Here is a 19718-nt window from a genome sequence, read left to right as displayed (position 1 = left end):
GAGAATATATCACTTCTTAACTATATTGATGAAAATGACTGGGAATGGCCTGATCTTACTCAAGATGAATTAGAGTCAGCTATTTTCTCAAGTTCAGTTAAGACTGCTGCAGGGCCTGATTCAATTAATCACTTGATTATTCAAAATACATACTCCTACTTAAAGAATGAATATTTTGAGCTCTTTTTCAATCTCTTGAAAAATGAATATCATTCTGAATGCTGAAGAGAAGCCACTGGAGTGATTCTTGCAAAGCCTAATAGAAAAACTTCAATTTCTAAGTCATATAGAGTAATATCTCTATTGAACTGTCTAGGAAAGGTTTTAGAAAAGATAATAGCTACTCAACTATCTTTTATAAGCTCTGTCAGTGATTCTCTTTTATTCAGTGAACAAATGAGGAGTAGAAAACAGTGTTCTGCAATTGACACTGTTCTCTCAGTTATTCATGATATTCAAATAGCAAAGCATGAAGATCTGGTCTTAACTGCAGTTTTTATTGATATAAAAGAAGCATTTGATCATGTTTCAAAGTCAAAGCTAATTCAGACATTGAAGATATTAAAACTGTCACTTTCTCTAATAAAATGAGTTAACTGTTTTATATCTAAAAGAATTATACAACTCTTCTTTGATGAAATGAAACAAGACAAGACTGAGATAAAAATAGAAGTATCATAAGAATCTTCAATCTCACTCATTTTATTTGCAATATACACTGCATATCTATTCAAGAATAGAAATATGAGAATAGTGAGATCTTCAAGTTATGTGAATGATATTGATCTAGTCTACAGCTCAAAAACTATCAAAGAGAATTTGAAAGTGATTGAAGAAGCTGCAAAGGAAATCTTTGTTAGAGCAGATATCAATCAAATTCAATTTGATATGAATAAAACTGAGTTAATTTATTTCTTTTCTAGATTTAATGAGAAAGAACTGTCTGTATCTCTTTTAAATAGAGAGATTAAACTCAGTGTAAATGTCAAATAATTAGAAGTATGGTTAAACTCCAAGTTGAACTTTAAATATCACATTCAACAAAGAACTGTCAAGGCAGAAAGGCTATTGAATAACATAATCAGACTATCAAGTACAGAGAGAGGTCTATTCTTTCAGACTATGAGATAGTTATATATAGCCTGTATTACATCAGTAGCTGATTATGAAGTTTAAGTTTGATAAAATAATCAAGAGAATTTCACTGAACTCTTTCAAAGTCTGCAAAACAGAGTCTTGAGAAGAATTCTGAGAGCATTCAAATCATCTTCTATTAAAGCAATGGAAATTGAAGCTTCAATTTCTTCTCCTGCTATTAGATTTGAAAAGGCCTGTATGAACTATGCTCTGAGAGTTATAAAGATGAGCTCAAATCATATAATCAGAGAAAGAGTCTCATCTTCATTTTCATCAATTAACTCTGGAAATGAACTGGATTGGAATAGATTTCTTGATTGGAATGAAAATGATTCTTCAAAGAAAATGTCTTCTCAACTTTACAGACTATGCTCTCTGATTAAAAATCAATTTTCTTCTTTAAATGTTGAAAAAGTGAATCATGAGAAGTTATCTCTCTGAAGAGAAAAGCTTGAATCTCTTATAGACTTACAAATAAGTGAACTATCAAAAGAGAAAGAATGTGAACAGCATTTGAAGAGAATTTCTACAATCAATATAAAAGACTCTATTCTGATTTATTCAGATAGCTCAAAGAATGAGAATCTGAATAGACTAGGCACAGGCATTGCTTATACTGAAGATAATATCAATTTTATCTCAGATTTCTGAAATCTAGACTGTGAATCTGAAGTCTTTGATGCTGAACTATTTGCAATAGTGAAAGCTTTCAAACTCATAGAAATAAAATCTCATAAAAGAGGAAATAGTTTGAAAGAAGCATGAATATTCTCTGATAGTCAAGCTGCTTTAAAAAGACTTAGAAATAGTCAGATTCATAATGATTAAATGAATCTTGAATTGATCTTAAACTCTGTTTTGAAAATTCAAAAGAGAAGAATATCAAAGCTGATAATTCATCTGCACTGGGTTCCTGCTCATATGAATATTCATGACAATGAATTGGCTGATTCAGCTGCAAAAAAGAGTGCAGAATTAAGCAGATCTATTCAAAAAGTTGTGTTCTGATCTTTTATAAAGAGAAAAATAAAAGAATCTTGTTTAGACAAGTGAAATGAAAGCTGGCAGAAACAAAAGAAGAGTATACATTATTCAAGATTTGAAACAAAACTCAAGTGAAAATCTTGTTCAATTAAATGTAAAAAGAAAATATTCTCATCTATAATACAGCTGAAACTAGAACATGGCTATTTCAAATCTTATATACAAAGATTTGATGATAGATTTGACTCAATAGAATGCTCATTCTGCAATGCAAATGAGAATCCTGAGCATATTATAATGCACTGTGCATTATACAATAGTCTCAGAGTCAGATTGAAAGAGAAGTATGATCTAAATCAATTAAATATGAGATTCTTATTCTCAACTGAGACAGGAATTAAATATTTAATAGACTTTCTATCAGAAACTCAAGCAGCTACAAGAAAATGGCTAAACTCAGAATTATCTGAATATGAAGAGGAGGAAATCAATCAGATATAGTCTGTTAAAACAGCTATATACTATCTTTTAATAATTTGTTTTGTTACAGTCTTTCTTTACTTTATCTTTTCCTTTCAATTTCTTTCTGTCTATCTATTTAATGTGTCTATCTTTAAGACTGTGTTCTCTTTTCCTTTGTCATGATATTGTCAAATGGTTTCAAAGTATCAGAAGATGTTAAAACACTGCAATTTGTAAACAGTTTTTGTATTCTGGGCTGGAATTTTCTGATTTTGCATATCTGAAATTGATGAATGTATAATAGTTAACTTTACAGATATAGGAAAAACCCTGAGAACTAAAAGTTCTCAGGTAGATGTCATAGTCTCTGACTGCATACATCTATAATTGAAGAATAATAATAATAATAATAATAATAATATCACTGAAGAAGATGAATAACTTACAGTATTTCAAACATGTTATAACCTCTTTAAATGAATAGTTACACTCTTTGAACTGACTAACACTCTCAGTATATTTCAGAAGTATATTAACTGAGCACTCTGAGATTTTCTTAATAAGTTTATATCTGCTTATCTAGATAACATTCTCATCTTCACTAATGAATTCAGAAAAGAATATTAAGAGTATATGTAAGAATATTATAATAACTATAAGAAGCCGAACTATTAATTGATATTAATAAGTGTGATTTCAAAGTTAAGAGTACTAAATACTTAGATTTCATTATAGAAGCTGATAAGAAAATTCAAATAAATTCTGAGAAGATCTCTGTTATTCTTGAATGAGAAGCTTCATATACTGTGAAAGATATATAAAGCTTTATCGAATTTGCTAACTTTTATCAGTGATTTATATAAAACTTCTCAGATATTATAAGATCACTTACAGATCTCACTAAGAAAGACTCAGTATTTCAATAATCAGTGAATACTGAAGCTGTATTTATACAGATAAAGAAAATGTTTATTAATACTTCTCTGCTGATAACATTCAATTCTGATTATAAGACAGTTGTTAAGACTGATTTCTCTGACTATGTAACAGAAGAAGTGATATTATAATATGATGATGAAGATATTCTATAATTATATATCTTTATATCTAAGAAACTGAGTCTCACTGAATGCAATTATGAGATCAATGATAAGAAACTTCTCATGATTATACACTGTTTAGAAGAATGAAACTCTGAACTCTAAAGTGTCTCTGAATTTGAGATAATCACAGATTATAAGAATCTTAAATACTTCATAACTATCTGTAAACTCACTGAATGATAGATATAATAATCTGAGTTCTTAAGCTACTTTCATTTTATAATACACTACTGTTCTGGCAGTCAGAACTCAATGACAGATACTCTCTTATAATGAGAGTAAGATATATCATTTAATATAACAGATACTCACTGAATGAACTGAGAGCACTGACTCTTGAATCTGAAGATACTAGTTGATCAAGATGAAACAGTTTATGAAACTATACATGCTTCTTCAGTTAGAACTGCTATTGATATCTTCACTTCTTCTACACTGAATGAACTGTGATATACAGCAGCTCAGATGAATGAACTTCTTTAGACTCTTACTGAAGCAGTATATCAAGACGCACTCTGATTTCTCTCAGAACTATGTATAAGAACTGATATCTCAGAATGTTTAATTAATGATAATAACACTCTACAATTTTATAAACAACACTGAGTCTTTCACTCTGAACTCTTACACACTTAGATAATGTAAGAGATGTATGATTCATATATAACCAGTTATTCAGGCTGTGAATAACTGTGTAGAATGATCTTCTAAGAGTTCTACTAATCTGAGATATTAAACAGCATCAGATACTTCATCTGAAACTGCAATCACTGTTCTTCTATCATCTCATAGAAGAATCATAGAAAAGATCTATTGAAATCACTTAATATTTCTGATAGAATCTGATAAGATATAGTAATTAACTTCACTATTAATCTATCTAAGAGTAAGAGTTGTAGAAATATTCTAGTTATTATGAATCAATTGAGCAAAGATATAATATTGAAATCTTGTGATAAGATAAATACTGAACAAGTTGCTGAAGCTTTTCTATAGAGTCTATTCTATCAGATACATGAATTACTGAGATCTATAATATCAGATCAGAGTCATCAATTTATAAGCACTCTCTGAATAAGAATCTGTCAAGTTCTCAAGATTATACATCATCTATTAACTGTCTATTACTCTGAGACTGATGATGCATTAGAATGAATAATTCAGATTATGAAGAATTATCTCTGTAAGTTCTGTAATTACTTATAAGATGATTGATATAATCTTCTTCTACATGCAGAGATCACTATCAACAGTTGAGATGCTATTTTAACAGATATAAGTCTGTTCTTTCTTATATACAGATATCATATGAAAGTGTTAAATCTTCTAGAGATCACACAGTTCACACTGAACTCTCATAGTCTGATTCAGATCACTGATAATATAGTAACAAAGCTCTGAGATATCTGTGATTAAGCAGAGATCTTCATGATAACTGTGAATCAAGATTAAGAGAATTAAATTAATATTCACTGAGATCTCACTGAATAATATAAGATAGAAGATCTGATATAATTGAATCTTAAGAATATACAAATCACATGTTCATCTCATACACTAGATTACTGTCATATCAAGTATAAAGTGATAGAAGTTCTAGATAGTTATAACTACTGTCTTGACATATTATCAGAGATTCATAATGTATTTTATACAAGCTTGCTTCATTACACTGTCATCAATTCATTCTCTTCTCAACTGACTTCTGACTGACAGTCACCAGACATCATAGAAGAAGATAATGAGCTTGAGTGAGAGATTGAGAATATTCTTAATGAGAGATTCTGCAGCTGCAGCTGACAATATCTCATGAAATGAGTTGACTATAATCAACTGACCTGAACTTCAAGTTCTGTGTTATTCAAAACAGCAGCTCTTGATCAATGAGAACTGCTTCTGAAAGAAGAGAGCTAATATGACAGGCTGCGCCTGATCAATTATATAGACTATTCTGTTACACTCTATAGATTCTTTCACTTCACTTCATAGATTCTTTCATTTCACTATTGAACATGTATGCTCTGATTCTCAGTCATTCTCAATCACTGATTCTCAGCTGTTACAAACATATATAGATTCTTTCACTCTGAAGCTTCACTGTGTAACTATTACATATGTGTATAAATATTCACTCTGATCACTGATTTCTACACTTTCTCTTTCTTTTCCTTCATTAACATTTTCCTCTTTGTTATATAAGATCTATATATTATACCGATCTATTCGGCGTAGGCCTCTTACATTTTAACATTAGATAGTAGTCTTATACTGTCTCAGTGAGACTTACTGTCTACTCTTATCACATTTTTTAAATGAGATCATGATTTTCACTTCTCAATTTAAATTATTTTTATTGCTTTAAATGACTTTAAATCTCATTTGAGCGTTATCAAAAAGTGTTACTTTTTAAAAAATTAAAAATAGTCTAAAAAAAACCTTAAAATGTCTAAAAATAGTAACTTTATGTCAAGAATGAAACTAAATGAGATCAAATAGAATCACTTTCTCATTTTTTTCAAGTCATGATTTCATTTTAAGATCTCATATATAGTCACTTTGTATGTTTTTTTAATGACTAGTCTTAGCGGGATTCACGCCAAGAAATGTATGAGACTAGACTAAATGAGACTAAACATGAAATTTATGATCTCAGTGATCAGTCTATCTGTTATCATTATTACAAGTAGACTGACTGACGGAATTATAAATTTCACATTTAGTTCTATTTAATCTGATCTCATACATTTCTTAGTTTAAGTCTGATCAGAATCAAGCATTAAAAAAATCTGAAAATGAATCATTTCTGAGAGAAATGACATGAAAAATAATCAGATTTAATTCAAGAACAGTGAAATGAGAGTAATTTCTCAGAATAAACTGTGAAAGATGATCATTGTTTCAAAATCAGAATGAGACTGAGACTGAAGATTAAATTCAGTCTTATTCAGTTCATTCAGTGATTGCTTATATAATCAGAATTTAGTAATGATTATTAATAATACTTATAAAATAACTAAATATATTCTTGTATAAGTTTATTCTTTACTTTCTTATGAAAACTATACTTCTCTGATATACTATCATCAGAGGTATTAAACTGTGTCTGATAATTCTATATTTTATAATTATAAGTTTCTTGATTATTTCTTCTTGTAATTGTCTCTGATAATAGTGATAAATATCTCAGCTTGAGTTGAACTTTCACTTCATTCTCATCACTGTCAATGAAATTGTCAGAATATTATATATCATCAGTACAACAGTTGAATATATACTCTCAATAATTTTTTATAACTCTAGAATTAATTTAATGTGTAAATTCATCAGATTATCTTGAAGATAGCAGTTAAATTCAGTTTTACAAGTATATAGTTTTACCTGATTTTCAGTTATAATTAATGTATACAAGTTCTGTTTCAAAGTTAGTATTATAGTTCTATGTAATATGAAGTGTTATCAAAGATTATTACTTATTAGAGAATTGTATTTCACTCTCTTTATATCTCTAATATCTGCTTATTCAAATCTCTGATAGTTGACATTGTAATAGTCTCAGACTAATTTAATATATAAGTCTTATTTCTTCTCTATTCAATCTTGAGAAGTGTAGATATTAACTCAATAGAAGAAATTTAGTAAAGCTGCTACAGTGTAATACTCTGTAAAAGATTGTTCAGTTTTACTATAATAATATACTAGTTTATTTCTTACAGTAATAATAGTCTGTGCTATAATATTATCTTAGACTGAATTTCTTTTTAAGTGATTTAACTGCTTCTTAAGATGAGTAAATAAACTGTTATACACTTATCAGACTGACTGTAGTATTGATGTATAAGTGATTAAAACTGTCTTTATTATCTTATAAAACTGAAACAGTAAATTAATTATATATTTCAACTGAGTTCACTTTATATTAGAAAGTTTTAATATCTGAATCTTTTCTCAATCAGAGTATTACATTTAATAATTAATTATCTGATATAATTAAAGAGTCTGAACAGTTATTTTATATATTAAACTTTATTATATTTTAATATTCTATATTATATTCAGTGATGTGACTGATTTATTTATTTATTAAATATCATGAAATTATTATTATTGTTTAGAGAAGGTATAAATTGTATTAACAATGTTTTAAATCTATGATATTTAAAATATTAGTTAATCTATTCAAAATTAATAGTAGTATTATTAAAAAGTGTTATTAAAAAGCAATATTAAAAAGTATTATTAAAAAATATTATTCTTTACAAAGTGAATGTAAAAGTTACTTGAGTAATGACTTTTATCTCATTCTCATCTCAAGAATCAGTTATCTCATTATTTATCATCTCAATATTAAGATTCTTTATCAGTGTTTATATTATAAGTTGAATTACATGAGTAATGCAGAGAATATAATCTTATTTATCATTTTAGAAATACAAAGTCAATTTTTACTTCAAGCTTTTTATTATAGTATAGTTATTTACAGCATCATTAGTTATAATTATAAGAAGACTGAGACTAATATCTTAATAGTTATTTTTAATCACTGTTATTAATATCTCTGTTATATAATTCTCAGTATGACTACTGATCAATGATTTAAATTCAATTAATATCTCTTAATAAGTTCAATTCTCATTAATATAATAACATGTAACTCTTATAAATGCAAGATTGTTTATACTAGTCTACATATTCACTGTAAGAGACACTCTTTGATAATTCTTCAACTCTGATTCTAGATATTGTATATTAGCTTTATAGTATATCTTGAGATTGAATTAAAAACATGATCAATATGAAATATGAAGATTTAAATTAAGTATTTAAAAAAGTATTCAGAATTTGAGATTTTTAATTAATTGAAGAGAAAGATTCAGAGATATATATATATTAAGTAATTATTCACAGAAGTTCTTAAATGAGAGTTGTAGAATCAGAGTACTAATTTATAATTATTTTTATATGATTTTCTTCAAATTAGAAAGTTAGTGTTATTAAAAATCATTATCTGATAGAGTAACTTATCAGCTCAGTAGTAATTTTCTGATTATTTTTCTTTTATTATCTATATTCTGATAACTTCAGATGTTGAAAAATTTTATCAGAGTTATAATCAGTTTATGATAAATGTTTCTGAATAAAGTTACAGTAATTATAGTAGAGAGATGACTCTTCAGTAATCTGTAATATAATCTGTTAATAATTATTTCATAGTTTATCTTGATATTTGTATTGAGTTTTTCATAAATTTCATGATCTGAAATCAGATGTGAAGAATGAAGTAATTATTTATTATAATTAAAAGAGAGTATTCTGTATTAAATTATAAATAATATAGACTTTGTAATTCACAGTGATTTCTTAAAGAGTTTATGAATCTTCAATATGTAATTCAAAGATTGCTTGAGCCAGCGTATGATTACAGGCGTACGCCGGCATCTTTATATACTGTATACTAAATTAATTGATGGCCGCTATGACCTCTTTACATTCATAAGCAAGTTCAGAAGCGGCTGTGTTATTATTCAGCAGTTGTACATTCTTCTAAATCACATTCTCTCTCATCAGATTCAGTCATGCTCATATAATCATGTCATATATTCTAGCTTCATGCAGATTAGCATGCCACTAGTTTTCATGATTGTGTGATTTATTTCTGATTCAGCTAGCATTTCATGTACATTCTCATCATGAAACTTTCACTATATTACATCACTTATTCACTAACTTTTCTCATTCTTTAATCATCTTCTTCATTATTGTTATCATGAACATTATCATCTCATTCAAGATTTCTACTTCTTCTTCTGTTCAACTCTTTCTATCTGTTCATCTATCACATCATACACATTTCTGACAATGACTCTCTGTTTCTACAACAAGTGTCATTGTAGTGCTCATACTGAACAGTTCATGAGCAGTAAGTATAACACATTGTGAAATATGATCAGAACTTGTTTATCTTCTAATGATTATCAGAATATATTATTATAAATGATACATCTTCTTCATCTTCTTATATACTCTCAACTGTTTTTTTTTCTCTCAGCAGGCTTCTGATTGTGTTTTCTGACACAATTTTACATGAATGCAGATGCTGATATGTTTGTTTTTATTTATATAGAATCTTTATACATTGACAGATCTGTGTCTGCTGATGATAGTGAACTCAATGTTGAATCATTGATTGAGAACTTAAAGAACATAATAATGAAGAAATTGTCTATATCATGTATGACTGAGTCTCTCATATTCTCTTCTACTCTCTCTGTTTCTTTCTCTGCTACTCTCTCTCAATCTTCTACATCTGCTTCTATGTCTGATTCTTCTACTTCTGCTATTTCTGCCTCTGTGTCTGATTCTCTCACTTCTGCTATCTCTGCTCTCTCTGATTCTACTGTCTCTGCTTTCATTATCAGCTCTTCTCATTTTAAGAAGATGTTGTGTAGACTTAATGAATCACATTTCTCAGTATATATACTCCTGCTCTTCTTATCAATCTCTAAAATGATTTATTGTACAAAGACTGTGTATAACATGATTATCTGAAGCTCAGTCACAGACACTGATTATTATATTCATTTTAAATATTCATGATGAGATAATTATTCATTTATATCAGAGAATCATCTTCTCTCTTAACAGTGTTAAGATTATAAGTCTTTTTCTTTTTCATCTTTTCTTTCTGACACTGATTTTTCTGTTCTTAGAGAAAATTATTATGAGTTTTATTATATATGAAGTCATAGTGTTCATAGATATTAAGAAACTTTTTACAACTGTAAAGTTCAATATCACAGAAACATTCACTCTGATAAATTTCTTCAGAATAATAGATTCATATCAGTCTATTCTCTGATATCTGTTGTCTGACTTCATGATGCAGATAAAAGATATTCATGTTTTTAAGAATAGAAATGCAGATGTTGTACTCTTTTACATCTGCAGACATGAGACTCATATACCTTATCTAAGATATTGTCATGAAAATGAGTTATTTATATACTGTATTCTGCTTTCTGTATTTCTCTGTGTGTCTCTCTCTCTTTCTGAGAAGCCTTGTATATATTGTAATTATGCATACAATTCTAAGATCAGCAGGTGTTTATTCAGTAATTATTATCTCTGTCTTTATAGTTTTATATGCTAATAATAGTTCTTAGTTACTCTGATGTCAGAGATTATTTTAATCAAAGATGATAATACTACTGAGACTATCTTCTTCTATCTCTAAGCTTCTTCTGTCACTTTCTCTTCCTTCTCTGCAAGAAAGATTGTGTGTATACTGAGTTGTAAGTGTTCAGCTCTGAGTGACTCTCACTATTATTTATTCAGTTCTATATCTTCTTCTTCTTTCATTTCTTCTGTCTTCACTCTCTCTGTTCTGACTTCTGATTCTGTGAGTCTCGCGCTCTTCTTCAATTTTTCTATGTATATGCATACACATTTCTATATTGACATTTCAGTCAATCTTGTAATAAATGATATTAATGTTGTATATAGAGCAGTAGAGAAATTGAAGATATATATAATATTATTATGAGAGTGACTTGCAGTTCTTAAATCTCTTATAAATCTTGAGTTTTGAGATTTTCTTTGTTTTCAGCATTTTTCAGGTGACATGGTATTGGAAATAGATTAAACATGTAATATATGAAAATGAATGAGATGTATATAATAACATTTGTCTTTTATAACTAACTCTTACAGTTGATGATTAATTCATTATCTCTTTTCTTTTCTTATACTTTTTCTTTATCTGCTAGTCACTACTCTTATACAATCTCTATATAATACAGTGTTCAGTGACTAGATTCAGCAGCTTTCACTTTTTATAATTCTGTCTCATATATTATACTGTCTCTCTTCATCTGCTCAAATCACTACAGTGAATAGCTCATTGAAACTAATCTCATCTGATCTCTGAGTGTTCTCAGAGATTGAGATGACTTGATTTTATATATCTGCAGATATTTCAGATAATTCATTCTCTGTTATCTCTGTAATTGAACTGATGTAAACAGTTGAATTCAACTCTGAATTTCTTTTTCTTCTGTGATCTGACTCATATGCAAGTCTGCTACTTTAAGACTGTTCTTTATCATATTGTATCTACTATCTGCAGTGTGTTATCATATAACTGCTACAGTCTTATCACTTATTAAAGTGTGATATTCATCTGATTTCTTCATTTCTTCTCATTCTTTTCTTATAATTGTGAAAAGATCAGAATAAGTGAGATTATCTGATTTATAAGTATCTATGATTTCTCTTACTTTGTAAGACTTTTTAATTTTAAGTCTCTTCTTTTTCAACAATGATAATAGTGCTGTGAATAATTATAATTCACTCAGATCTTATATCTTTGCTTTTATAAGATGTGAATCATTTATTAAGTTATGTAAGATCTGTCTCTCTGATTCTTTCAATGTATATATTCTCAGAGAATGTGATTTGAGTATTTTATATAACTCAAACCATCTAGATTGAAACTTCTCAGAACTCTCATTATATATAAGAACTCATATTCTCATCTTGAGACTCAATTTCTTAACTAGTGAGTCTCATATTCTTTTCAATTGAATTGCTCAGTTCAGAAGTAACTTGTTAGCTTTTGTATGTGTGTGACTGATCTTCTTTAATCTTGATTCTGTGTCCGCGACTGCTGTGTTCACAACTACTGTTTCTGCTGCATCTGCTACTGTTGCACCTGTGACTGTTGTATCTGTAACTGCTGTTCTCTTCTCTATCTTTTCTGAAGCATTCTCTGAGATGCGCGGATGCAATTCATACAACAGGTAGAATGATGAATGCTTGAAGACTGCATGCTGTTGAATCTATATAACTTATAGCATCTGTCTGAGATATTCATTTCATAGTCTCATAGACTTGCTCACTAGATATTTCATCAGCATATTACTCAAGATTTCATTCAAGTGTTTCATCTTCTCATTTATCTGTGAATGATATAATATTGTTCTACAATGTCTTGTCTGTAACTGACTCATGAAATACCTCATCACTTCTTCTATGAGATTCATATTATTATCAGTTAGAATCTCATGCAGTATTTCATAGTTAATATAGATCTCATTATGTAGAAACTTCATTATTATCTTCTCTATTATCTCTGAAACTGCTTTCACAACTGGCCAGTCAGTAGTGTAATCAATAGCAGTGATTATTCATTGATTTTCATTTAATATTCATGATAATATATCTATAAGATTCATCTCTCATTGTTTGAACAGTTATATTATACACTTTATCTGATATTGTACTTTCTCATATTCTAACTCTTTCTTAGATTCTTTCACAACCTGGCAATTCAGACACTCATGAGTGTATGTCTGAATGTTCTCAGTCATGCTTGATCAGTATACTCTTGATTTAAGTACACTCATGAGTTCAGAACTTTCTAAGTGACTGAATTCCTTGTATATATGAGTTACTAAGTTATGTCTAAATGAATGTTTTAGATAGAGAGCTTCTGCATATTCTAGATTGCAGTAAAGTATAACATCATTTTTTAATTTTCTCAGCTTGAAGTTTGAAAGCATCTCTTCTACTACTTTCATGAGATGCTTGTTATCTGATATCTTGCTATTTTTTAAGTGAGAGATTATTGCATTTACTCATTCTGATTTCTTGCACTCTCTCAGTGTGTTTAATGTGAACTTTTCTTATATCTGATTTATAGAACTCTCACTCATGAAATCAGGTCTGTAACTGATTATATCAGATATCACAGTATCTGATCTCTTTCAGTATTTAATATAAAGATTATACACTTGAAACTCTGAGATTCAATGTGCTAAGTATTTGAAAGGTTTTATTATTAATTATAGATAGATAAGGCTTTTATGATCTATGATTACTGTTGTTGTATGTCTGTTGTCAATATATCTATCTTATAATATCAGTGTGTACTTGATCACTAGCAATTTCTTTTCATACACTGAGTAATTGAGCTCAGTGTCTGATAGTTTCCTATCATTGTACATCACTGAGTGCAGCTTGCTGTTCTTACTCATCTGTGGAAGAGTGTCTCTGATAGCTCATTTGAATGTGTTCATTTCAATGTAGAAAGGTTTATTATAATCTGATTGAATAAGTACTGAGAATATTATTATATGTTCTCTCAGTGTGAGAAAAGTCTCTTCACACACAGCATTTCAGATGATTGAATGAAACTTCTTCTTTCACAGATTTACATCTGTTTCTCTTAAGAGATCTGAGAGTGGTGCAGATATTCATGTGAAATTCTTGATGAATCTGTGATAATATGAGATCAATTCAAGAAACTGTTATACATAGTGTATATTTCTCAGCTGCGGTTAATTCACTATGACATTCAATTTCTTCAGAATGAGATATATACAGCTATCACTCACTACATGTTCTATGAACTTCAACTCTTTTATTTCAAACACACACTTTGTTAATTTGATATAGAGCTTATACTCTGTCAGAGTTATAAGTACTTCATTGAGATGCTTCAGATATTTGTTATATGAGTTTGAAAAGACTAGAATGTTATCAAGATATATGAGATATAAGGTTTCATTCTGTTTATGAAGAATCATATTCATCATTATTTGAAAGATGACAGGCACATTTATCAGACTGAATGACATTATCAGGAATTTGAACTTCTCTCATTGTATATTAAATGTGATTCACAGAACTGACAGTTCATTCACACAGATCTGCCAGTATTCTGAGAGAAGATTGATCTTTGATAGATATCAGATGCTTTCAACTGTATTCAACTGTTGTTGAATCTATGACAGTGAATATTCATTCTTGATTGTAAGCTTATTAAGTGCTTGATAATTGATACACATTCATCACTCCTCACCTGTCTTTTTCATGAATAGAACTGAAAAGCCTCACATACTTGATAAGAATTATATGAGATCATATTCTAGAAGATCTGTGATCTGATGCTTCTGTTCTTCAAGATACATATGTGACAGAGAGTATGCATTCTGATTGACTGATTTTGCATTCTCTGTGTTAATCTCATGTATGAATTCTTATTCTGATGATAATTTCAGTGAAAGATCTGTTCAGAAGATCTTTTCATACTTCTTCAGAAGCTTATAAATTAGACAATCTCACTTATTCTGATCTTTTCATGATTATAAGAAAAGAATGAAAAGAAATGAAGAAATTAAATAAATATCACACTTTAATAAGTGATAAGACTGTAGTCAGTTGTATAATAACATGTCACAGACAGTGAGTGCAATGTGATAAAAAGTAGTCTCAAAGTGACAGACTTGTACATGAGTCAGATCACAGAGGAAAAAGAGATTCAGAGTTGAATTTAACTGTTTACATCAGTTCAATTACAGAGATAACAGAGAATGAAGCATCTGAAACATTCACAGATATATAAAATTAAGTTATCTTAATCTCTGAGAATGCTCAGAGATCAGATAAGATTAGTTTCAATGAGCTATTCACTATAGTGATCTGAGTAAGTAAAAAGAGACAGTATAATGTGTGAGATAGAATTATAAAAGATAAAAGCTGCTGAATCTAGTCACTGAATACTGTATTATATAGAGATTGTATAAGAGTAGTAGCTAGCAGACAAAGAAAAAAGTGTAAGAAAAGAGAAGAAATAATGAATTGATCATTAACAGTTAACTGTAAAAGATAAATATTATCATACATTTCATTCATTTTCATACATCACATATTTAATCTATTTCAACACCACATTACCTGGAAAGAAAAATGTCAAAAATAAAGAAAATCTCAAAACTCAAGATTTATAAGAAATTTAAGAACTATAAGCTGCTCTTATAATAACACTATATACATCTCTGATTTTTCTATCACTCTGTGTACAACATTAATATCATTTATTACAAGATTGACTGAAATGCCAATATAGAAATGTGTATATATATGTATAGAAAAATTGAAGAAGAGCACAGAATCTGCAGAATTAGAAGTCAGAGTAAAGAGAGTAGAGATAGAAGAAACAGAAAAGAGAGAGAGTACAGAATTAGATAAATAACAGCAGAAGTTATCTGAGACTGAATACTTATAATCTGATATATGTATAATTATCTCTGCAGAGAAGAAAGAGAGAATAATAAGAGAAGCTTAAGAGTAAGAGAGAGTAGTCTTAGTAATATTATTATCTTTAATTAAAATAACCTCTGACACTGAAGTAACTAAGAACTATTATTAGTGTATAAAACTGAAAAAACAGAGATAATAATTACTGAATAAATGCTCACTGATCTTAGAATTGTACATGTAATTACAACATATACAAGACTTCTCAGAAAGAGAGAGAGAGACACAGAGAAATACAGAAAGTAGAATATAGTATGTAAACAGCTCATTCTTATAATAACATTCTAGATAAGATGTACAAGTCTCACACTTATAGATGTAAAAGAGTACAACATCTGTATTCTCATTTCTGAAAACACAGATATCTTTTATCTGCATTACAAAGTCAGATGACAGATGTTAGAGAATAGACTAATACAGATCTATTATTTTAAAGAAATTCATCAGAGTGAATATATCTACAATATTAAATTTAATAGTTATGAAAAGTTTCTTAATATCTGTGAACATCACAACTTCATATATAATAAAACTCATAATAATTTTCTCTAAGAACAGAAAAATCAGTGTTAGAAAGAAAAGATAAAAAAAGAAAAGATCTACAATCTTAACACTGTTAAAGAGAGAGGTGATTCTCTGATATAAATAAATAATTATCTTATTATGAATATTTAAAATGAATATAATAATCAGTATTTATAACTGAGCTTCAGATAGTTGTATCATATACAGTCTTTATATAATAAATTGTTTTAGAGATTGATAAAAAGAGTAGAAGTATATATATTGAGAAATGTAATTCATCAAGTCTACACAATATCTTCTTAAAATGAAAAGAGTTGATAATGAAGACAGAAGTAGCAGAAGAAGCAGAAGTAGTAGAAGTAGAAATAAGAGTTGCAGAAACAGAGATAGCAGAAGCAGAAGAATCAGATATAGAGATAAGTATAAAAGATAAGAGAAAAGCAGCAGAGAAAGAAACAGAGAGAGAGAGAGAATATAGAAGACTCAATTATACATAATATAGATAATTTCTTTATTATTACATTCTTTAAGTTCTCAGTCAATAATGTAATATTAGAGTATTCACTATTATCTACAGATATAGATCTGTCAATATATAAAGACTCTATACAAATTAAAATAAATATATCAGTATTTGTATTTATATAAAATAATCAGAGAATATAATCAGAGAACATGATTAAATACCTGTTAAAAAAAGAAGATTAAGAGTATATAAGAAGATGAAGAAGATGTGTTATTTATAATAGTATATTCTGATAATTGTTAGAAGATAAACAAGTTATAATCATATTTTATAATATATTATACTTACTGCTAATGAACTGTCTGATATAAGTACTATAAAAACACTTATTATAAGAACAGAGAGTTATTACTAGAAATATATATAATATAATAGATAAACAGATAGAAAGTGTTAAATAGAAGAAGAGATAGAAATCTTGAATAAGATAATAATATTAAATGATAATAATAATAAAGAAGATAATTAAAGAATGAAAAAAGTTAATAAATAAGTAATATAATATAGTAAAAGTTTCTTTATAAGAGTATATATAAAATACTAGCTGAATCAGAAATAGACTACACTATTATAAATACTAGTAATATACTAATCTGTATAAAGTTAGAGTGTATATTATAATTATATAGATGTAACTAGACTGACTACTGAAATTATAAATTTTATATTTAATTTTATTTAATCTGATCTTATATATTTCTTGATATGAATTTCACTGAGACTAGTTATTAAAAAAACATGTAAAGTAACTATATATCAGATCTTAAAATGAAATTATAACTTGAAAAAAATAAGAAAGTAGTCTTATTTAATCTCATTTAATCTTATTCTTAATATAAAGTTACTATTTTTAGACATTTTAAGGTTTTTTTAAACTATTTTTAATTTTTTAAAAAGTAACACTTTTTGATAACACTTAAATGAGATTTAAAGTCATTTAAAGCAATAAAAATAATTTAAATTGAGAAGTGAAAATTATAATCTTATTTGAAAAATGTAATAAGAGTAGATAGTAAGTCTTATTAAAACAGTATAAGACTACTATTTAATGTTAAAAGTGTGTAATAAAATTAGTTAAATTAATAATGAAACTATTAAAAAATCTGATTCTGATTTCAAATATAATTACATAGTCAGTCTAGGCGTGACTGAATCTGATAGAGAAGAATGTGATTCAGAAGAATGTATAACTACTGAATAATAACACAGTCACTTTTAAACACACTTATGAATGTAAAGAGGCCCTAGCGGCCACTAATTAATTTAGATAATATATATAAGAAGCCGGCGTACGCCTGTAATTGTACGCTGGCTCAAGCAACCTTTGAATCACATCTTGGATTTAATGTATCCCCTACGGGTTTCGAACCCACGCGCCTTGATTTCCCACGCCAAGGCGCTACCGGGTGGCCGCATTAACCATTCGGCCACCGGGGCTGTCTTCACTCAAGATTTTATGTTCTGAGCAAGTTATTGAGTCAAACAAGCATCTATAAGATTAGCTATATATTTTTATATGTAATTCTATGTATATATTTTCATCATATAATAATATTTTATCTTAAAATCTAATTGCGTTGTTAAGATATTATTGGGTTGATTCCATCATAGAAGTAGCGAAATAGCGAGCGTTAGGTGGAAACGAGCGTTAGGTGGTTGATTACGTTATCACTTTTTCAGCTAAATATGCTGTCAGCTTGGCATGCTTGGCGAGTTGTACAGAGTTATACGCAGAATGTACCGAACAGAAGGCCTTATCCGGCCAGGTTAGCGTGTATAACCCCGGCCAGAGCCGTCCAGGGCTGTACAAGCTGGGACTGTGCGGACTTTATACGGCCCTGGACGGGGTCACCGAACAGGCCCTTAGAGATTACATTACCTGTGTGGATGAGCCATTGCCGGTCATTTGTCTACGCGGAGTTTGCGGGCGCTGTCCAGAGATCTCTTCAACCTCTTCAATGCACTGCTACTGGGTTATCCGCGCGCTCACACGACCAGGGAATCGGGAGGGAGGTCAACACGAAGGAGAACACCTGAATGAGCTTTTTGGTTTTGTTTCTCGTGGGCACGGGGTGGCGTCGTTATGCAGGGCGGGCGTGGGGTTGTTGCACGAGCGAGTTATGGTTTGAAAGAGGCGTGTGAGGGGAGAAAGAAAAGAAAAGAAAAACACGGTCATTGTCTGGTGTTGATTTGACCGAGTAAGTTAGAGAGAAGAGAGAAGAGAGAAGGGGGAAAGGTCAAAGTGTCGTTGCTGTAGCCAGTGATTATTCTTTAGATATTTAGAGTAACTAAATATCTACAGTATTTTGAGAACATATGACACTGGGATTGTCCTCCTCACCGCCAATTGCCATGCCATCTTCAGATTCCCTCCTCTCTTCTAGTCCTCATCTCGGACTTTGCATGCATCATTGCATCACTCACATCATTCATTCACAGCCTATGCCTTGCTCACGTTTTCCCCCCGAGTTGGATTGAAGAAGTAACTACAACGCGCAGTACAGATTAAGTTACCAGTGCTGCAAATCAGTTAAAGCAGGGTTTTGAAATTTCAAAGAACGCGCGGAACACATGCCATACTCTCTTGTTTTCTTTTTCCTTTTCCGGCGCCCGCCCGCATTAATCTCCCGTGAATCGTGGGGTAACTTAACGGAAAGAAAGAAAGAAAAAGAAAAAGAAAAAGAAAAAGAAAAGCCTCAAAACCAAGCTATAATAATGACGGACCCGGGTGTGTGTGAGGATTTTACCATATAATAATTCTCATTTTTGTCGTTAACTAGTTCTTTGTTCAGTGCGGAATAATTCTCCAATCGTCATCCCGGTATTGTATATTATTGCGAGGTAACCAGGTAATCTTCAATCTACTCCGTATAGAGTACTCCGTA

The sequence above is a fragment of the Blastomyces gilchristii genome (assembly GCF_000003855.2).
Source record: "Blastomyces gilchristii SLH14081 genomic scaffold supercont1.12, whole genome shotgun sequence".
Taxonomy (NCBI): Eukaryota; Fungi; Ascomycota; class Eurotiomycetes; order Onygenales; family Ajellomycetaceae; genus Blastomyces; species Blastomyces gilchristii.
The sequence above is the reverse complement of the archived record's forward strand: the minus strand, read 5'-3'. Positions refer to the sequence as shown.